Source organism: Numenius arquata, chromosome 1 (genome assembly GCF_964106895.1).
Source record: "Numenius arquata chromosome 1, bNumArq3.hap1.1, whole genome shotgun sequence".
NCBI lineage: Eukaryota > Metazoa > Chordata > Aves > Charadriiformes > Scolopacidae > Numenius > Numenius arquata.
In genome coordinates this window covers 124,213,261-124,236,851 of record NC_133576.1, presented here as the reverse complement: position 1 = coordinate 124,236,851, position 23,591 = coordinate 124,213,261, and positions in this window count along the sequence as shown.

Here is a 23,591-nt window from a genome sequence, read left to right as displayed (position 1 = left end):
GCAAGGACTGCTGTGAATTTCTTTCAAGTTACTCTGAGCCAACTGAAAACTTTTTTAAAGCAATCTCTGCTTTAAAGCAACCTTCAGTAAATTGCTATAATTATTTTTCTAGCTGAAACGATTAGTAAATAATTGAAAATTCCTTTTTGATGCTTTTCAATTATAAATTCATAAGCACATTGTTAGTTCTGGCAGCTCGTGATTTTTTTTTCCTCTTTTCTCCCTAAACGGGTTAGTGCTCCCAGAAGCCAGTAGGCACTGCATCTTAATCAGGTGTGAGCAACTGGGAATATTAATTTGACAAAAAGTAGAATATAAATGAATGTAGTGGGTTTTAAGTATTTATGATTGGTGTGAAACAACAGTGCTCTAAGTGTCAGTCTTTTCCCTGACCCATCAGAAGCTGGGTGCTACTTGAGTCAGACCCAGCTTCATCAAAAGATGTGCTGGTCATCAGACTTTTGTCACTGAGAGCTACCTAACCAGGTATATGAATAATGATCAGACGATGGGTAATGAACACAGTACACCACAGCTCTGATGCAATTTGAATCATGTTAAACTGAATACTGAAAGAAGAATTGTTAATTGAGGGAAAGGACCTTGTGGCATACCAAGTTGAATTTTGGCAAGTTGTTTTCACTACCCACAATACTGTTTTCTTTCTTATTCAAACAGATACCCTAAGAAGTTTCTGAAGATTATTTCTAGCAGTTTATGAGATAAAGAAGAGAAAAGTAGGTAAGTAGACAGAAAAGGCAGCCACATATCTGGGGAAGCAGTATTTCACTGACAGCTAAAAAAAAAAAAAAAGTATTATACTTTTATAGTTTTTTTGTGGGTGTTTATTTTTGTCAGTTAGGTTGATGGTTGGACCAGATGATCTTGAAGGTCCCTTCCAACCTAGAAGATTCTGTGATTCTGTGAATAAGCTTTTTAAACTTAGCCTCACAACAACTCTGGAGTGAAACAGCATATTATTTATTTAGTTGTTTTGGTTTTGGTTTTGTTGGTTTTTTTTTTAATGAGAGGACATTGAGACCAAGGTCCAGCTTGCATACGAAAGTCTTGAAAGCATTAAGTCAGAAGTCCCTCTGCTCAGAAACAAATCAGGCTACTGGAGTCTATGACTTGCCACATGAGAGTAAAGAAATTACTCCCTGAAAGTAGTTTCTTTCCTGGGTTCATACAGCAAATCAGAATCAAAAGAATTTCAGAAATATTCGGACCTCCTGGCTGATGCTTCTAGATCTAAAGATACACTATTTTGAAGTTCAGAGGAAATACTTTGGAAAAAAATCCCCATCAAGCCCAATTACATCGAAAGCATAAATGTAATCATGAAAACTCAATTCAAAGGGTATTTTACCTTGTCTTACTTTATATGTCTGTCTTCTGTGTTCCTCCCAATAACGGAGAACTCATATAATTTAGGAAAATGTTTTCACACTATTTCCAAAGACAGAACCAGAAAATCCTAGGAGTCAAAGGAAACAGTTCTCCCATGTCAGCAGATCCACAAGTTTCAACACACCAGGATAAGCACCCAGAAGGTATCAACATCCAAACCCAAATAGATAAGGTGCCTGAGGTTCGTGTTAGTGAACTATTGGCACACTTTCTTCATCTTCAGAAAGACAAAACCTTTAGTGGTCATTTCCATTTTATTACCAAGTCCATAGCCTTCTTGTCATAAAAAACCCATGCAGCTATAAAAAAGTTTACTCTTGTTACCATATATGCTTTAATCCTTAATTCCCCACAGCTTTTCCAGTCTGGCTAAGGTCAATGCCGTCACCCCAACAAAAGTAACCCTTTCAGAGCCAAAATTAAGTAAACAAATCAATAATGCTTAATTATTAAAGAAAAGTTGATTTCTCAGCTAACGTAGCTGGACCTCTGTCTTCCAATTCCTTTTCCACAACATGGAGTTTGCCATTTTCAAAACAATCCACATAAGTTATTCTAGAGTAACCTCGGTGTCCAGTCAGCTGGTATTTCCTTCCCAGTAAACCCTCAGGCTGGCAGCCTCCCAAGTGTGCAACTCATGTCTCCTGTGTGTGAGGTACGTAGGAGGCAGCTCTGTCGTTGGTAGCCAGCTCAGAAGATTCCTAAAGCGTAACTCATTAGTTCTTCTTTCCAAGTTTTAGTGAGGCAGGTTGCCTTTCCATATGTATGAAACAGTACCTTCTGACCCGTGTGGCAAGCATTTCCATAGGTTGTTTGTTTGGTAGGGAGTCTTAGGAGGAACTGAGAAGTAGCTCAAGAGCAGAGTTACAACAAAGTGGGCTGCAACTTTCTTATTTCCAGCAAAACAAATTTTCATGGATCTCCCTGCTGTTTACAAAGTATCCAAGGGAAACTATGGCATAGTGGGGCACCAGAGAGAAACTAGTTCAGAAGGCATCATCAGAAAACTTTGGAGGGAGGTGCCCACTAATGCCACCCGTAACTTCTGTCAGCCTCTACCTCTGACCCATGGGAAAGAGTTTTGAATGTTCAAGAGGTGCCATCTTGCAGAGGTGTGTAGTGCTAATTGACGCGGCTCGTTGTAAGGGCTGTCTTCTGTTGTGAAGGCTATCCTTGTATTCTCCACTTTGGCTGGTGCTTGTTCCTCCTTGAAACTTCTACTATGTGTCTGAGAATGGGCACAGTGCCACCCAACAGATGGTCGTAAGTGTAGGCATGCTGGAAATCTACTATGTACAGATCTAAAGCCAGATTTCTCCTCCAAATAGGAAAATTGTGTAGAGCTTCTACATTCTTTGTTAGCTAAAGTCATCTCTACTTTAAATATCCCCAAATACTTTCCAGCATAGTCACAGTGACTTTTGGGCTCTAATATAGAAAGATAAATTATTCCTGAGGGTGGGGAAAGAGATTATGAGGGATGTCTCTATGCAACAAAGTTGATCTCTATAAAATGTGTGGTGGTGAAGTGGAAAATGAACTTTTCTATGGTTTTCAAGTTCCTCCAGAGGACAAGTATATATAGAGTGGACGAAGAGGCAAATTCAGTCACATGTGGAAAAATTCTCAGTTATCTGAAGATTTTATCCCTGTTGTAATTATACATTCCACTAGGCTCCCACTTGCTATACAACATGGCAGGAGGCTTGTTCCTCTCAGATCAAGTATGATATGAAACAGTTTTTTGGTTTTCATGGCTCAGAAGCTGGAATCTAATTTATGCAATGCATGTAAAAGAAAAAAAAAAGTAATGTTATTTTCCAATGACAACCCAATATAATCTACATGTCAGGTTTCTCTCAATACAACCAGCCATTGCAGGGCAGTTCATATAACTTCTTTACTATTAACATTTTACTTAGAAAGAAATATTTTCTAGGAAACTAATCTAAACTCTTTCCTTCTTTCCCTGGCCTTGCTTTCAGTTTTTCCTCAGCAGCTTATAGCATAGAAAGTGATTTTCCTGTTCACTGCTTAATGCCATCAGCCCTGGCTGGTTTATTGCTATTTTTTATCTCCTTATTTCAGCACCAGTATAAGACAGCTGCTTCAGTAGCAATCACAGGTTCAACGTGTCTTACAGGTTTTGTTTTCAGTCTGAATGCCCTTTTTCTTCTGCTAGCTGTCTGCACTTCTCACCACACATTGCCTCTTTCTCAGATGGATCTCTGTGATTTGATTTCCTCTGCTTTACCACTCTTCTTTGCAGCTGCTCTAATCTAATGTCAGGGTCTCTTGGTGGAAAATTGATTCTGCCAGGCCTCATTGTGGCTTTCAAGGGGTTTTGAAGAAACATGTATGAGCAAAAAGGGCAGTGGAGGAAGCAATGGCTTCCAAACATTTGTATTCCAAATTGATGGTACATACCATTTTAAGGCAGAAGAGATGGAGCTTCTGCTCCATATGGCAGGGTGAACTCTCTGTGCTCAGGTTTATCTGTTATTGAAAGTATGCTTTAAACTCTGCCAGCTTGCCTACATAAATGAGGGCAAAGCAAACACACTGCACTGTCCTGACTTCCTCAATTAGCATTCCTGGCTTTCTGACCTTTTCAGCACATCTGGAACTTCTAAATAGGCTGATCATGGGTAAAAAAAAAAAAAAAGAAGCTGTTTGTAAAGGTACCTCTAAGGTGTTAAAAATCCTAAAAATCCTAAACTGAGTATTGTCAGGTCAGTCTAGCAGCAGCCAATTTCAGCAGGAATTCATCTGGCTTAACAACTAATGAAAAATCTTTCTATCATTTTTGCATTAAGAAAGTCACATCCAGGACCCTTGAAAGTTAAGTTCTAATAGACCTAGTTATCCAGTCCCACTGCTTCTGCTATTTCTGTGGGTTGGCAACTTCTGGTAGAGTTTTTGAAACATAAGTGATGCCCAGCTGCATATGACACTCCAGTCATATCAAAAGATAAAGCCCGTTTACCCCCTGCAGTATATCCATGGATAAAAACTTTTTATAATGTCTGTACACAAAGGTCTGTGATTCCTAACACCAGGCATTGGGTACTCAGATGTAAAGTACAATACATGGAAGATTGCACTTTTATTTGTGGAAGAGGCTATGCACAGTGATTTTGCATTTGAATATAATCACTGAGTGAACTGGAGACCATGTATAATGTGAAAAATATCTTCTTATTGGAAAGTATGTGTTTCATAGATGTCAAGTTTACTGGGGTTACAGAGAGGGACTCTGTGGTGGGTTTGACTTTGGCTGCCTGCTAGACCCCCATCCAGCTGCTCTATCACTTCCCCTCCTCAACAGAATAGGAGGAGAAAATAGATCAAAAAAGCTTGTGAGTCGAGATGAAGACAGGGAGATCCCTTACGGTCATGGGCAAAACAGACTTAACTTGAGGAAAATAATATAATTTGTTGCCAATTAATAACAGAGTAGGGGAGTGAGAAATAAAAACATAAATAAAACCACCTTCCCTCCAGCCCCATCTTCTTCCCAGGCTCAACTTCACTCCTGACTCTTCTACATCCTTCCTCCGAGTGGCACAGGAGGATGGGGAACAGTGGTTGAGGTTAGTTCATAACACTTCATCTCTGCCCCTCCTTCTTTCTCATGCTGTTTCCCTGCTCCAATGTGGGGTACCTTCCATGGGGTACAGACTTTCACGAACTTCTCCAACGTGGAGTCTTCCCATGGGATACATTTCTTCAAGAACTACTCCAGTGTGGGTCTTTTCCAAGGGGTACAGTCCTTCAGGAGCAGACTGCTCCAGTGTGGGATCTCCACAGGCTGCATCTTCCTTCAGGGCAAATCCATCTAATCCAGCATGGTGTCCTCCACTGGCTGGAGGGTGGATATCTGCTCTATCATGATCCTTAATGGGCTGTAGGGGGGCAATCTACTTCACCATGGTCTTCTCCATGGACTGCGGGGGAATTTCTGCTCCAGTGCCTGAAGCATCTCCTCCCCCTCCTTCTTCACTGACCTTGGTGTCTGCAGAGACGTTTCTCTCACATTTTTCTCACTTGTCTCTCTCACAGCTCCTGAGCAGCATTTTTTAGCCTTTCTGAAATATCACAGAGGTGCCACTAGCATTGCTGATGGGCTTGGCTTTGGTTGGTGGTGAGTCTGTCTTGAAGCCGTCTGGCACTGGCTCTGCTCACCATGGGGGCAGCTCTTGGTGTCTTCTCACAAGCCACACCTGCAGCCCCTCTGCTACCGAAACCTTGCCACAAAAACCAAATACAGGTTCTTAAAGGAGTAATAGAAAGGTGGGTGGGGATATCAAATGTCACACAACCTCATTCCAGGAAATGCCAGACAGACTTGGTGAGCACCTAGAAACGTTGGTAGCTTGTTAGGGTTGTGAATTCTGGCATTTTACAATGTTTCTTTATCCTAGAAAGAATTTATGATCTGTATTTGAATTAATTTTTTTTAATTAGTACACTGCTATCATAGGCTTTGCGGAAGAGCAACACTGAGATTTCATAGGCAATCTTATGCTTCTTGGAGGAACTGAATGCTCAAGCACTGTAAATATTTTTGTCTAATGAGCAAGTGTGGGAGGACAATGAAGATGAAGGGCACTTATGTAAAACCATGCCCATACTGCAAGTTCTCCTAGTAGCAACAGGTGGTGTCATCCATACAATTTGCCAGCACACATTATTCAGGCCTCCAATTCAAAACCAAAACGAGATCACAGTCCTCTAAGGGTCTCTGTGTGAGTCTCCAATTGAGTTATAGCTTGGGCTTGCTTTTCATTGTTAAATCAGTAGCTTGAGGATCTGAGGTGGAACACTCATAGGGCATCTTTGTACCAGCAGATTCCCCTTGAGTTCCAGAATCAGAATATGCAATACCAATATAACTGGCGCAAGTATACCCATTTCAGGAAGGAGCAGCAAGAAGCAAGGGGCAGAAAGGAGGAAAAATGATTACTTAAGTTGGCCAGTACAGCTAAAACTCGAGTGTTTTGTAAATTATGTAAGCCCAATGCCACAACAATGCAAGATAAACACACTGCGGACCTTTGACTTCTTTCGCCGTATTATTTTGTTTCAAAAATATATGTTAATCAATCTTCACAAATTGAATACTGACCACTAGATAAAGGCTAGAGTTTCTGGACTCAAGCTTTATGGTGATGTGCAGTGATGTCTGCATAGCACCACACAATATCTTTTAGGAGTTATCCTTATACAGACAAACTTAGACAGGAGAAATGGTACAGCCATGGTAGCCATGACATTTTATTATCAGGTCCTGCTTCTCCGTCTGAGAGGAAGGATGAATTAATGCCATTGCCCTGCTTTCAACAACGAACTAGTTCTATTATCAAAGTAATACATTGCCACATTGCCATACATTTCTGCTCCCACGAGTATTTTGATCTATGAGCATGGGAGAGGGAAGTTTCCCAGTAAATCTTCCCCCATATTATTAGGTGTACGGAGCAGGAACCCTCCACAACTATCAAGTCAGTTCTTGTTTCTTTTTCTAATGAACAACAGCGATCCATTAAAAAAAAAAAAAAAAAAAGAGGGATGTCTTACTATGTAAGGTGTACTTTGTACTTTGAAATTATTAATGTCACAGTGTATTAGGAATGTCTTTGAATGGGGTTGCTCACTATCTGAATATTTTTCAGAATTTTTATTTACACTACGGGTAAAATTTCAAACTTTAAAAAGCTTTACAAACTTAAATTTGGTCTTTGCTGGTTTTCTGTGTGGAGGGATGGGAGAAGGAATGAAGAACAGATGCTTTTAAAGCCAACTCCTGAATTTCTCTCTTCTACATGGTAATCTGAAAATGCAAGGGACTGAGCTGGAAATCCATTTAGCTCCTTTCTTTTGTTCCTTTCTCCATCTGCGAGATGTATTATTTGTGGGTGAATCTGTGGAAAATAGGAATTGGAGGAAGTTTGTAGGTCTGCTTACCTTAGGAGGAATATAGCATTCCCAACACAAGAAAACCAAAATTGAAAGTCTAACTATGCATAAGAAAAAAAGCATTATCAGGGAACAAGAATGATATAAAAGAACTGGCAGAATTCTACCTACAGAATCTGTTCACAAAATCTGAAATCTTATAAAGTTATTTGGGCTATTCAGAACATGAAAATAGGAGAAACAACTTTAGAATGCAGAACAGGCAGTATATGGACAAGTGAAATGTAAAGTCGGTAAGTACAAAAAAACCCCACAAAACTACTTTTCCTTCAACAGATGAATTAGAACTCTGTTTGCTTTATCACCTAAGGAAAAGGAGCTGCACACCATTACAGATAGATCACTGGAACCTCTACTTAATGCATCACAGTAATGGAAAAAAACCAAATGAGATGTCAAACTGCATAAAAAATGGGCTGGGGAAGAATATCGCAAAAGTAATGCAATTATGATGCTAGTTTTACAATACCAGCCACCATTTTTTGAGAAAAATTGCACAGAATTATAGAGAGCTTGAAAGAAGGCCATAATTATTAAGAACACTGAAAAACATTTAAAGAGAGATTGAAAAGAGTGGAATTGTTTCCTTTAGAAAGGAAATTAATAAGAGACAATAAGAAATAACTGTACTAAATAAAGCAATGTGATAGAAAAGGTAGATGGGGAACTTCTGTTTCCGCTCTCTTGCAATGCAAGAACAAGGAGATATGCTAACAAAACAGAAAGCTGGCAGAATGAAAACTGATAAAATCCATTCCCTGCAACAGATAATTAGACTGTGGAGCAAATACATTGACAGAGGTGCAATTGAGGTCCAGGATTCTGCAAGGTTGAATGAAATTTGCACTGTTACATGAATTAATGCCAGCAAGAAAGTCAGAAAGAAGATAAAGCCTCTGTTTTCAGGGCTAAACCCAGCCTCTAACTTTTAGGCATAGGTAGAAGGCTCTCAGTACCAGACTTTTTTATTTTTCATATAGATTGCATTTCTCTCTGCTATTAGTAAGATTCCCACAGTATGGCCAATTGAATTTCTCACATAAGTCTATTTTATAGTGTTGTTCCAACTGCATTTTGGGTCTGTTCACATAACATGACAGCATTGCAGATGGTGTAAAAGCCTACCTCCAAAAAACAATTCAGTCATCACTTCCATTTTCAAAACCCAGGGATGAGTCATTCCCCTCCCACAGGTAAACGTATTTGTATGAACATCAAACTCTACAAACTTCTATGTATATCCTCATAGTGAAAAAAATTGCGGCAGAGTCCTTCTCTGTATTGATAAAATTCAGGTTTCAGCCCATCCTTAACCACTCTCCCATTTAGCAAATCAAGAAGATGTAACTCAGAGTATCCAAATGGTACAACAGCACAACACTGGATATAAGGGGGGACATAAGAAAAAGTTTGTAAGTGAAGGAATGAGAAAAGGGTTCCTTGGAGGGAGACAGCAGCTTGGACAGTGTCTACCATAAGATTCTCACAGAGAAGCAGTTGATGGGCTGGACAAGCAGACAGTGAGGTGGACTAAATACTGGCTGAACATCTAGACCCAGATTGTGGTGGTCAGTGGCATGAAGTCTGGTTGGAGGCCAGTAACCAGCGATGTACCTCAAGGGTCAAAACTGGATCCAGTCCTGTTTAACATCTTCATTAATGACCTGGATGATGGGGCAGCATGTACCCTGAGCAAGTTTTCTGGTGACATAAAGCTGGGAGGAGTGGCTGATACACCAGAGGGTCATGTTACCATTGAGAAGTACCATCAACAGGCTGGACAAATGGGCTGGCACAAACCTCATGAAGTTCAACAAGAAGTGCAAAGTCCTACACTTGGAGAGGAACAACTGCCTGGCACCTGTATTCACTGAGGGCCACCTACCTGGAAAGCAGCTTTGCAAAAAAGGCACTAGGGATTCTGGTGAACACCAGGTGGAACATGAGCCAGAAATGGGCCCTTGTTGCAAAGAAGACAAATGTTATCCTCAGCTGCATTAGACAAAGTATTGCTGTGTCCTGCTTGCTGCCCACTGAGACACCTGGAGCCTTTGCTACAGAACTGCTCCAATTTGTAGGGGACAAGCTCCTGTAATAGTTCACATTCCAACTCTTCCTTCACTGTTGGTGTGTCTGTGTTTGCATCAACCTGGGTTGTTGTTCCCAAGGCCTGGGGCTCAACAGTGCTGGTAAAGATAGAGCTGAAGAAAACGTTGAGAACCTCTGCCTTTTCAGCACTGTCGGTGACTAATTTACCTCTCCTGCGTAACAGTGGGCCAATATTTTCCTTCTGTTTCTGCTTGTTGTTTACTTACCTGAAGAACCCTTTCTTGTAGTTTTTTATGTCTCTGGCCAATTTCAATTCAAGCTGAGCTTTTTCTTCTCTAGCAGCATCTTTGCAGGCCCTGCAACACCCCTATAGTTCTCAATGGGTATTTGTCTGCTTTTCCACCTCTTGCATGCTTCTCTTTTGATTTTGAGCAGACTCAGAAGCTTGTAGTTAAGCCAAGGGGGGTCACGTCTCTTGCTCCACCTACTTCCCTTACCTTGTTTTTGTGTTTCCAGGAGAGTGTTGAAAAACTCCCAGCACTCGCTAGCTCCTTTATCCTCCATGAAAACTTCCCACAGAATCCCTCCCAGCTGAGCTCTGAGTGAGCTGAAGTTTGCTCTTTCAAAATCTAAACCCTTCGTCAGTACTAACCTTCAGTGTTCCCAGCAGGATCTCAAACTCCACAATAATGTGATCACTGCAGCCAAGGCTATCACTGAGATATTACAAAGCAGGTTTTCTTGGTTTGTGTGTACTAAGTCCAGCAGTGCCTTGTTCCTGGTTGGCACATCTAATGTTTGTATGAGGAAGCAGTCCTCTATGCATTCCAGGAATTTGATGTGAGCTGCATATTGTTCTTTCAACAAATGTCTGGGTAGTTGAAGTAACCCATAAGAATCAGGTTCTCTTGACCCAAAGCTTGCTTAAGTGACCGCTATATTCCTTCCTTGGCCTTATTGTCTTGGTTTGGAGGTAGGTAGCAGATGCCTGCTGTAAGATCCTCCTTGGAGATGACCCCTCTGAACTTGACCCAGAGGCATTCAATAGGGCTTCCTCATTAAGACTGGCTGTACATTAAAACTATACAAACATACCATACAGGAAAATTTTCACAGTCTATTCTATGCCAGTTCTCACTTTTTTATTTTCTCCTTCTTCCAAATTAAAACCTATATGTTTGTGTAGTTTTAATTTCAGTATAACTCTTCCCTTAGCATTTTTCTAGCTGGTGAGATTCTGAGACATTAATGGAATATGTCAATGTTTATTACTATTAATACAGAAATAATCTAAAACAATGTGTATCTGTGTCACAGCTGCAAATATATACTGTATTGTTTTCATATAAACTCATTTTATCCATTATGGTCAGACCTCTAGCCTTTCTTCAGCTAATGGGGTGATAAACTTTAAAGGAGTAGCAGTTTCCTGAGAGCTGAAAGAATGGTAGCAAATTAATTTCACCCCAACTGTATGGGAAGATACTGTGAAGTTTAATGTGAGAAGAAATCACTGAGAATGCACCATTACTAGTTAGACTTACTAGGGAGGTATATCTGTGCTGTAACAACTTGTGAGGAAGGAAAGCATCCACTATTGTTTACTAAGACTTTTAAAATTAATTATTTTACAATGACTATTGCATGTCTGAAAGATATTAGTTACTTTTAGGGCTCCTCCATAAAGACTTTATTAGTTTTCTGCATGTGAAGATAAGGCTTCTGCCATAGTGGTGCAGACGCTCACAGAGAATGTTTGTTAGATAAACTGATTTATTGAGATCTCTGCATAAGATAATACTCACAAGGGAAATTGAATCTCTCAGATGGGACGATCAGCTGCTGTCTGGTTGGTGATGGGGGACCGCAAGGGTCATTGCAGCAGCATCTTCAACTGGATCAGGTGAGGCACCCCAAACGATAGTCATGGGGATTTTTTATATCCAGCTGAACTACGGTCCTACATGATCACACCCAAACAAGCAAGACACTGATTTTCTTCAACTATGTAAAAGCTTTTCCTTTCTTAGCTATGTACACAGGACTTTCCTATGTGACCATTCCCACATCTGTATAAACAATTTCTAGTGACCACAGGTGTCCTATTTATGTACAGTTTGGTCAATTCCGCTGTGGGAATGCCCTCAGGGCATCTCTGGGAAGGCCAGAGTCACCACCCGGGCTGTTACTCAGCCCGCCAAGGCAAAGCGGCCATGTCTGTCCTTTGGTTTGTGCACAGCAGCGGCTGCCCAGGGGGAATCTGCAGGGCTGTTCAAAATGCCCCCCTGGGGAGCAGCTGTCAAAATCTGTCAGACACTTCATAGTGAAGCCAGGAGGAGATCAGCCGAGCACTTTGTTGCACATCAGTCCACTGAACCGAACCAGTCCCGTGTCTCATAGATGCAGAGACTGGCTGGAGAGTTCCTGCCCATCCCTTCCCCCCTGCCGCCCAGGGAATGAGTGACTGCGTACACTGGGAGTGCACACAGGCAAATCCCTGCTATAACACTTATAACTACAGGGGAAACTCCTTTTTCATTTTTACATCAAGCTTACAAGTTAAATCCTGTAACTCTTGCCACAGTAGATATATTTGGTAACCAGAACTTCAAAGGAAGGACTGAGATCAATATTTGAGTCTTTTGTCAGCCACAATCTATGAAATTACTGTAGTTACAGAACAAATTTCATGTTTCAGCATTACAATGGTGTTCAGTCCTCCTCAGGATGCTTTGATGTCTCAGATTGTCTTCAGGTTTATTTTTTAGTTTTCCTGTCTGTCATGATGAAATGCAGAAAAGATGTGATCCCACCACGAGCCCATTGCTATTGGTCAGAGAATACATATTTGCTCATGCTGATGCAAAGGGAAATCAAATAAATATCTCACAGTTTTCATGACAATTTAAAATGCCATTTATTTCCCTGCATATTAAATCACTACTTCTTCCCCCTCCACTCTTATTTGCCTTGTTTCTTTTTTTCTATAGCTCATGCATAATTTCACACCCGCATAATTTCTGACGAACTAGGATTTTGCTTATCAATTTAAATAAAGACGGACCATTCAAGGAAACATGCAGACAGCCATTTCACAGGCTGAACTGAAGGGGCCTGGGCTGTTTATGCCAGTGGAGATTTCTTTTTTGCAGCCTGCTAAGAAGCCTTGTATTCTTAATAATAATGTTAAAAGACTCACAAAGCAAAAATCAAGTGTATAAAACCCCATGAGAGGAAGAGTAGAAAGAATTTAATTCAGAAGAGAAGCACAAACTGTGAGCATGTCCTGTGATGAATACCAGGCAGTTTGAAGCAAAGGGCTCTTAGAAGTCCTTCAAAGGTAAATGTGATGTCTGTTTTCTCTAGTCAAGTCCGTGTACTGTGCAGAATTGGTGCCCCATCAGGCATAGCAGGGTTACATGCAAACCTTCCTGATTGGATCCTACCAAGACGCCTGGTAGCAGTTCTTCAGGAAGGCAGTCAACATCCAGACATGGAAGATGAGCTTTCCCCATCTCTCATGCCCCTGGCGAGTAAACCCTGGTGCACACCCAGTGATGCTGATAGGAAATAGATGGTTGTCAGACTGGAGATCAAAAGGAGACAGATCACTCACTCACAGAGGATGAACAAGACAGCCCTGCAGTCCGTGCAAAGATTTAATATTACATAGATATAAAGAGCGAGACGTGCTGTTACCTTCCCTTTATCAGAAATAAGAATGACCTTGCTAGAAACAGGATTTGCTCCAGCCTGAATATCGGTTGCATCTCACCATCTCAGCTCTGGAAGATATTATTGCCGTTGGTATTAGGGAAAGAGGGGTGTGAAGCAGGAAAGTAATACTAGAAAGCGGGGAAGAAAGGACACTCCGAAAAGCAGCTGTGCTCCCAGAGATCCACTAACCTGACATTTGCCTAACAGCTTGCTGCTATTATGCATTGTGTGCAAGACCATGCTCTTCAGTTTCCAGCTGAGTGTGTTTGATGTGGTGCTGTTTCTCCAAGGACTCGTGCCGTCTCAAAGAACTGATCTTACTCCCCCAGATTTAGGATTATCACCAAAGGTTGTTAAACATCTGAGCAGCTTTGGACTGAAAACTGCAGCCTTTGAGATACTCTCCTGTCTATCAATCTTGTAAAGCTGTCTAGACTGTCCCAGGAGAGGGGGTGGAAGTGTAAATCAGATATATGTGGAAATCTAGAAGGGTAAATCAGATTCTATAAGCATGTCTATGCAACATGGTATAGGGTAAAAATTCCACAACATTTCCAAGACAAAACCCCAAGGACCCTCTTGAAACTCCAGTAAGAAATGAATCTTTCCTTCTTTGGAATTCAGTAAATGGCTGAAATCTTCTAGGAGCTATGTTCAACAGTTCCTGAGCTTAAGACACAGTGCAGCTAATACCATGCTGAAACAGGATCACAACATGCAGTAGCAGCACAACACACCACATGAGGGTAGGTCACGCTATTGCAAAATAATTTATGCAAGGAGAAGCACTGGCTGGTACCATGGAGGTAATTATGTTTATTATCTGTGAGCCCGTGGTGACAGCGAATGTGCACTGCAATAGCTATATCTCACCAACACAGTAGTCACCCACACTGCTGATGTAGTCATGGTCATTTTACGAATTACAACAAAGTAATATCTGAGGAATGTTATTAAACTTGCTAATCTAACAGTGCCTGGCACGTGGTTTTAGTATTCCATTATTTACTATTTTAGTTTTTTGCGATCAAATGCCTGAAACATCATTTCCGTACCAGGGCTTTACTCTGGTCCTGCAAGGAAGAGCAATTAAACATTCCAGTTTAACAGTAGACAGATCTGAGTGTGGTTCCCTGTCTTGAGACCACAGACTGGCTGCATTCTTATTTTTTTTCCAAAGATCCAACTGTGAAGCTAATGCAGGAATTATCTCTCTGGACTACAGATTTTGGATGAGTGTGTTTATGGGGGTGCTTTCTAGAAAAATGAAATTGAACCTGCAGAGCTCCATGCCAATTGCTTTGAACCAAGCCTGGATTTCTTTCTGTAAGACATTTTCGACTGAAAATAGAAATATTGTCTTGATGAAAAATTATTAGATAAGGATTTTTGAGCAGTTATGAAGATCAGACCAAGTGATACGGATTCTTCTGGGGCAAGAATCAATAAGGATGTCAAAGCACGTGTTGTCTTTGGGCTGTGTTCACATCACCTGCTGCTGCAGCCACCCACCCATCCACGGCTGCTTCTCTGCCTCCTGGCAATGAGTGGGCAGCAAACAGGCAGGGTAAGGAATGACAGAGCGCCCAGATATAGATCCCATAGCGGATAACTTCCCTGCTGGTCTGCTGGCAAAGCCAGAGGAAAAAAGCCCAAGGAACCAAAACTCCTGATACTCTTACTATACAAGTAAATTAATATTCTGGACCTTATTTTGTTTAAGATACTTTGCCATTATACAAGTCAGCTCTTGGGTCAAGATTTCATGAAGTGCTGCATCAAACTCTGCAGACCACAGGCAAAGCCTTTAAACCGCTTGCCTCTTTGGCACTCCTGCCTCCAAGATCATTTTGAAAGCAGCCAGTTGTGATGGGAATTCTGATGTCCCTGTTTTCCCATACTGATGTGGTTTGCTCCTCATTGCTCTATTATCCCCTGGGGCTCGTGGTATATTACACTTACATTTTTCACTGGCTGAAGCCACATCTGTTTGGATTTTATTCTCTAGTTCTTCTTTTTTCACTTCACCCAAGTACTTCCCCTGTATCTCTTTTTTCAGTCTCTGAGTATGCCAAGAAATGAATCTTTATGTTTTCACCACTGTGAAAATGAATTATCTATGACAAACTTTCTATGTAGCAGAAATGGTCACCAAATATGTCAAACTGAAAAAAATCTGTGCCATCGTGAGCCATTTTAAAAAATATATCAATGATTGCCTTGGTCTGATTGTTCAGTAAATAATCAAGCAGTCAATATTTAAAGAGTAATAAAAAGAATGTATATATTTGGTGGAATTTGCTATAGAGAAATTTGAAAAAAATTCAGCTCAACCCAATCAAGGCCATGCACAGAAAAAAAATATATTTAAATTACGAACTGCCTTTTTTTTGTGTGAAATGGCAAATGAAGCTGCATTAAAAAATAATAAACCTGCACAAAAGATAAAAACACTGGTTTCCTTTCACCAGGAGGGCAGCCTTCCTTGTCTTTATGTCATCCTCCCCGTTACTTTTCCTCAGTCTAATGTGACTATGGAATAGTTTTGCCGTGGAACAGGATGTTCCTCACTTACAGCCTGTACTTCTCCCTGTCACCCATTTGCTTTCCCAACCTCTTCAGTAAATGCTATTAAAATAGCTCTGAATAGTTCTGTATACTTTGGTTAATTGCATCCTTCTCGCCTCTTTTTTTCACAACTATTTTGCTTTCCTAGCCTTTACATAAATATTTACTTCTTACTGAATTTCTCCACTTCATTACTCCTTTTAAGACCATTTCCTTCTAAGTCCACTTCTCCATTTACACCACAGCATCTCCTGAGGTGTGTGGGGAGGGAAGAGGAATTCACAAGCACGCATAAACTGCAATCAGTGAGTCATTTCACTCATCTATTCATTTCTGAGTGAGATGCCACATTTTTCGAAATTGACTACAACGGAGACTAATTAAGGAATTAAGTTCCTAACTGTACGGAGTGACACTGAAAATTGCAGCATGCAGCCTAAAGAAGGAATGTATTTTCATGGCATTAATTATTTACATAAGGGAAGAAAATGAGGGAGAGGATGGCTACGATTAAGGCAGAGGAGTTCTCACTGGGCAGTGAGCTGAGCTGCCTGCACTCATTAGCAACAGAGACTGTAAAGAATATCTCGCACTATTCAGGCGTGAATAGTAGTGAAATCCACCATTGTATTTTGCAGTCACCTTTGAGTAGTAGCTCCTTGAATCCTCTTTAATCAAACAAATGTTGTAGCGTTAACCATTTATTAGAGAGGAGGGACAGTGGAGTGAAACGTGTCTTTCAGAAAAGAAAGAAAAATAAAGGTTTGGCTTTAGCTCAGTGTTTATTTCAGATGGCTGTTTTTGCACCCCGGAGGAACAGCAGGGCAGAGCGCTGCCAGGGAGCAGGCGAGCCATCGCGCTGCCTCTGCTCCTCCTGCATTGCTTGCCTGTCCTGTTGGTACATGCTGGCATCTCCATGGGGTGCTTCCAGAACCTCAACAGGTTTTCTGGGGCCTGCAGGGCTCTGGTCTCTGCTGGGCTCTCTGGGCACACGTGTGTGAACAGTTTTGCTGGGTCAGCCTGAAGGTTCATGTAGACTGGTATTCAGTCTGGAGACATGTTGTGTGCACAGCAGAATAGGGTTTGAAAGAGAAAAATCAGTGTTATATGCAAGCACACGCCTGTCCTGACTTATTTCCACAGTACTTGATCCTCCCTAGAATGTCCAGGAAGAGGTTTCAAAAGGGAAAGGCAAGATGAAGCACTTACCAGTTTCAGCACCCTTCATGTAGTATTCAGAAATGTAGAGGAAACAACAGCAACTGTGGCAATGAAAACTCTCTTAATGGAAGCATCGAACTTATTTTTAAAGTGAATTGGGTACTACTACTCTCCTGGTTTAATCATCCTAAATTCTCTCTTTTGGAGCTGCTCCACACCTCAGAAAAAAATTGTAAAGAGCCCTAAGCCAGACAAATAAAGATTAAAAAAATAAATTTATCTGTAGTTCCCCTCGTGGAGAAACAAGCCCTAGGAGCAGCCCAAAGCTGCCACAGGACAACAAGAGGAGGAGTGGGGACCACCACAGCCTCTGGGGAGAAGTTATACCCACACCATTGTCTGTGACAGCCTGCAAGGGATTTATCTTATTTGACACTGTTTTTTCATCTCCTCCTACTCCTGACCACCTCCCAGTTCCCTGTGCCACACAGAGGAGCCTGCCCCTGCCACGTGAGTGTACGGCAATGTGCAGTGAAGCCACACGTCAGCAGGTGAACACCGTATGTGTCCATTAACCAAGGCTCCTGTTGGCAATTATCTGGTCATTTTTAAGATTCAACAAGCATTTTCTCTTACAGGCTTTGTTCTGCAAGGAAATTGCGATGACCTCAGGGATGGGATATTGATCAGTGTTATCAGGTGCTGCAAAGCCAGACGAGGCTCAGCATCTCCTGTTTTAGAAAAGGAAAAATGTTCATGTTGTGAATATGTTGTGAAGACTTGGCTGAAGGCCCCATTGCTTTGCAACTGTCTGCCCTCACACCAGCCTTTGGCATAAGCGTCAATGCTGAAACCTTCCTGTCACTACACAACATCTACTTCATTTCTTCAGCCACTCTTGCTCTGAGGCCCTGGGTAGGAGGTTTACAGGCTCAACCACTCTTCCCATGGCGGTGTTGGTTCCAGGCACTGCAGTAGCTGGAGCAGCACCATCCGCCCTGCATCAACACGTTACTTGTGGTCAGGAAAATGCTCCAGGTGCTGCAAAAAGATTTGCTTTCTCTGCTTCCAAATCACATTGTGGAACCATAAATGTTCATTCACTACTTCAGTGTGATGTGTGATGAACAGTGGTTGCCAAAAAGGTATACTCGGTGGCCAAGAGAAGGGGAGACAGCACTTCGCAAACCAGTGGCACTTACCCCTGGCCCTCCACCTGGTTGTGGCTGCTGGACGCTGGACAAGGATGGTGAACCCTAATGCCACCTTCTCTCTGAGTCTCCGAAATATTGACACTTAAGCATGGTGACTAATGGGTCTGACCAAAGCCCATCACACAATCTCTAACAGGAATGTCCTAGTTAGATTAGTAGTATGGGAAGACTTTGAGTGGGTTTTTTTAATGATTTGCAGACAATGAATTTATTAATGAACTAGTTAAGTTTTTATAAATTATGCTAAAGTTAAATATGGCATTCTTCTGTGACTACTATCTATTTGCCTCACGAAACTGTAATTAAGACAATATTGATTTACTCCACACTTCCAGTGTCACAGATCAGTTATGGCACTGACATTTACACAAGCTTATTTTGACCTGGAGCATGCAGCAAATACTTGGCCAAGTTTCATAGTTAATCTATATAACACTTCCTGGAGGTAGTTATCTGCTATATACAATTAAAAGTGATTAGGTCTTGATTTTACAGAGTACCTGAGAAATTCATAGCTTTTCTGAGATAGAGAAGAATTTTGCTTTATTCTAATATAAGATAAATCTGAACCTAAAGAGAAGAATAATCCTTCCTTTTTCTACCAATAATCTTCTCTTTACTGGCAGAAAAAAATGTCTTCCTCCCTTGAATGCCAGCACACACATCAAGAGATAATTCTTTTCTCCTTATAAACTACAGTCTCCAGTGCTCAAGCTAATTTTAAACCCCTGCTTATCCTGGAATTCAAGATTATTATTACTGCTATTGATGGGGTTTCAGCAGCAGAATTATATAATGGGCTGTAACATTATTCTTTCATGATTTAAACAGAAACTCAGCACCTCCTGAAAACAGATTTCTGAACTGTTTTCTACAGGTAACAGTGGCATCTCTCTTCTTTTGCCCTTAGGAAGTCCTACCTAGCCTAGCTAATACTCCATCTCCTTCTTCCATCTTCCAGTTTTTTTCTAGACTGCTATTTCAGGTGGATTTGTGCTCATTTCCCTTTGAGCTGTTCCTTGGATTCAAGCTTAAGCCTAATTTCATGCATCATTCTTGGAAGACATCATTACTCAGCTGTGTACTGCTTTGTGCATAGATATAATCAGCAATAAAGCAAGCCTTGTATGTAATACAACACACGTGCATGCACACACACAAATTTAAATTTGGCACGTTTGCATTGCATAGCCAGGATTTACTGTGTAGGCTTCTTAAAAACTTCTGCCATCCCAGTGTTTTCTGAAGTCCTTTGAAATGGAGATATTTAGTATTTGTACTGCCTACTGTCCTTCTATAGCTTCAGTATACTGAAGGTTTTATAAATGAAGGTCTAAAATCCTTCCTGCATATGTACCACCTGTAAGAATATCTCATTTGGAAATAATGCCGTTGAAATAATACAGAATAAGAGCAAAATACAGGTCAGTTTGATAATATGCTTACAAAAACAAAGGCTTAGCATAACCTGTGAAAATACAAGTGCCCACATAATCCTGAACACGACAATTGCCGTTTTGAACACATAGTCAAAGATCTTAATGGGACATCTCTTGTTCATCATAATAGCCAAGTGCAATATATGAAGTTCTTATGAAACATCCCTTTACAATTACTGAGAGCTGACCACAAGTCTGTGATGAAAGAGGCAGCTCGGAGTATGGGAGGATCAGCCTGCAATCTATAAAGCTATTAATATGAGAGGAAGATGTGGCTCTGACTTCAAACTGGGCTCTCTTTCCTCAGATGGCGACACTTTTATTGTTGGAGAAGCAGCAGTGTGACATTTCAGAGCATTTTCCAAATGCATTGAGCATTTTTGAATATTTCTGTGTGTTAGTGGGGGAGGTGGAAAAGCTCTGAGTCCATTTAGGGGAAGAATCTATTAGAGTCTGGGATATCTAGCACAGGATGTCTTGTTGGTATTCTGATAATAGAGTCCTTAGTAAAGGGAAAATCAAGACAACTTCTCTAACACTCTGTTGTCTTCAGACCTGAAAGAGCCAGATGGGTCAGAAACTGTAAATGCATCTGGCACTAATGACAGAGAAGTGAGAAATGAAGCTAAGCCTTTTGTCATAACTCATTATCCACGTTAACCCAAGGCAAACACCTGAAAGGAAAGAAAAAGAAAAGAAAGGAAGAAAAGAAGGAAGGAAGGGAGGAAGGAAGGAAGGAAGGAAGGAAGGAAGGAAGGAAGGAAGGAAGGAAGGAAGGAAGGAAGGAAAAGAAAGAAAGAAAGAAAGAAAGAAAGAAAGAAAGAAAGAAAGAAAGAAAGAAAGAAAGAAAGAAAGATGTCCTAAAACTAGGAAGAATTATTTATAGGTATATTGGAACAATTAAATAATATCAGTAGCATAACCTGTACGACCTGCCCTGTAACGACTCAGGTGTGTGGCAACAGGTCTGCTTTGTACCTGACACATGGCCAGGCTGCTGTCACCGTGGAGGGACCATCTCAGGCTTATGAAACTCAGAGCTGAGCAGCCACATGCTGCCAATCACAGGACTTTGTGACAGGGAATTCAAGATTGCCAATAATGTAGTCAAGAGTCTCTTTGGCTGAAGAGCATTGCGCTCAGCTTCCCGCACCGCTGCAAGGGTTTCTGAACACCACCGTTTTCATGTGCAGCACAATAAACTCTGCCCAACTCCAGACAGACAACTGAAATCAAAGCTGGGTTTGTTCTTTCACTGCCACCATAGGACAAGCAGTCTATCTGCATCTGGGCACTGTCGGATTATATTGATTTTCTGAAGGTAATTACAATAAAGCATGTTAACAAGAAGTAGCAGCCAGAGCAAAGGACTACTGTTAACAGAAATAACTGAGATGGGAGGAAAAAATGCAAATTTTATAATATTATGTCTATTTCCATGGACACATTTTCAGGGTCAAATTAAATAAATCAAATCACAGTTCTGTTTTACTTGCTAATACAAGTACTCAATTATATTACCGTATTAGGTATGTTATTAAAATTTCTTTTACTATTTCTCAGGATCATATCTGAAGCTTTATTTTTATCATTTGCGAATGTACTCTGGTAAAAGTCATCTTGTACACTGATAAAAAAAAAGACCTCTGATCTTAGCCTGGTTAGCTAGTTTTCCCTTCAAACAGTGAAATGTTTTTTGTCGGGGAAATTAATTATAACCTTAGAATGATGTAATTAATTCAGTTGCCTGAATGCAGTGTCATTTCATGACATCTAAGAGCTTGAAGTGGCATTGGTAAATATGGCTTAGGATCTACAGAAGTCCTTCGGCCACTTAGGAGCTAGAAGCCAAGCAAGTTGAACTAGGGCATCTCAAATGCAAAAGACATCTGCGTTTAGGAAGGTGAATCAAGTCCCCTTGCACAAATATTGATATTTAGCTTGATTTCTCACATTTTTAAGAAAAATCAGTAGTACAAGCGATAGCTGGAGGTTGATTCTAGCACCACAAAACCCAGAAAAAGGTACAGAGAATCACAACCTGGTTCTGTCAAGAGATACACTAGATGGCAACTCAGCCTTTTCTATCTCTTGTCTGTATTCTTGAGCTGCATTCCTTTCTGCCTCCTTAGCCTAACAGAGCAGCAAGCAGTGTGAACACTTTGAACATTTTTTATGGTGTTATATTCTGTACTCAAAGACATACTATTGCATCAGGTACACTTAAAATGTTTTATATATGCTCTTTAAAAGATGCATGGTCCACTGGAAAAGAAACAGGTTAATTAAATAATCATATCTCCTTTAGGCTTTACCTTGCTGTCAGTCACAGGAATACACTAGTTTCCTGAATCCAAATAATCAGAATTAGGCACAGAATTCCAGATGTGACCCCACAAGTACCTTATGCAATGATATTGATATTTCCCTGTATCTTTTAGAAACATCTCTTTTGTGGTTGCATTTGATTTTCTCATATGACATTAGTGGCTATAATCATACACTTCTCAGTCAGTACCCTTCTATCTCTTTTTCTTCTTCTGTCATTTCTAAATTATAAGCTTCCAGTTGTTACAGGAATACCTGCAATTAATCTTGGCACACATTACTTATCCTTTCATCCTACTTCTATTTTATGTGGTCTGAAGGCCACTCCATTCTTCCCTTATTTCATTTGGCTCTTACTGTGTTGATAACAACTCCCAGTTTTGTGCCATCAACAGATATTGTTTCTTTTCCTCTCTACTTAGGTCTTTAATGAAAATATTGAATCAAAGTGGTCCTCAACTTCAGTTTCTGTTCTACTTAGCCTGTGCATCTCACACATGCCTACATTTTAGGAGGTTAGTAAAACAGAATTAAAGTATGTGATATGCTCACACATACAGAGTGAAAAAAAGCATTTGTCTGTGTAGACCTAAGTGAATAGCTCCCTTATTCACTACTAATTTTCTCTGCCTCTGTACAGAAATCAGGGAGGGATATTACACGTAAAAAAACTTAAGCAATCCTTTTTCTTTCAAGTTGTTATTAACAATGTCTCAGACTTAAACGTTAAACATGCAATGTCTGTCCTCCAGGTACTCGGGTAGAGTCAACACACAACAGAGTGTTTTCCCCATCAAGATGATGAAAGACCCTCAAGGCTTTCTTGTAACACCAATCTCGGCCCATCATTGAGTCTTTGTTTCCTTGGTCTATGTGTTCTTTCCTTCCTAGGGACAGGGAAAATTCTGTGAAAGATCACGAGAAACTTGTTTGTGCTGAGACATTTCAGCAGAAATCTTCCATTTTCATTTGTTCCCGTATGAAGAACCACCAGATGGCCTTTCCTGCTCCAGCCAGTATCCTTCTCAGTCTAAAGCCCTTACTTTGTATGCTTGCTCCCAGAACACAGCCCACCTCTTGTCCACCAGACCAGCTCTGATGTCTGTGTACAGTTTTTAACAGCAAGTTTTCAGTACGTTACACTATCTCCTCCTGGTGTTGATATGACTTTCAATTCTTTTCCTCCTGTTCTTCCCCCAGCCTGCAGATCATCCTGGACTGTCTTCTTTCAGGGTCTCCCATGTAAGAATAAAGGTTCATCTGCCCAACAACTTGTCTGCAACAATATCCATAGGGAATGCTACACAAGGGAGAGCTTAACAAAGTATTTTGAGATCTCTGGTTGGACATCCGCCAGCCCTGGTCTCCTGCAAAAAGGATTAGTGGCTTCCTGAGCTGACAAGAGCAGGCAGCTCAACGTGTTTAAAATCAGCTGATGAATCTACCCTCCATCAGCTTTTCTAATTGCTTCTATTTTAGTCTCTGAAACGTTCTATTGGCACTGAGAGCCACAATTTGATTACACACTCTATGAAAAAAAGTACTTTCTCTTGCATTACTTGTTTTTAATCTGCTGCTTGTAACCTCATTAAATGCCCTCTAATTCTGACATTCTAAGCACAGAATAATTATTTTCTATCCCCTTTCACCATAGTAGTCAGAGATCTTTATCATAGTCATGTCTTTTCAAACCTGGGCAATTCTTGCCTGTTTAATTCCTTTCTGG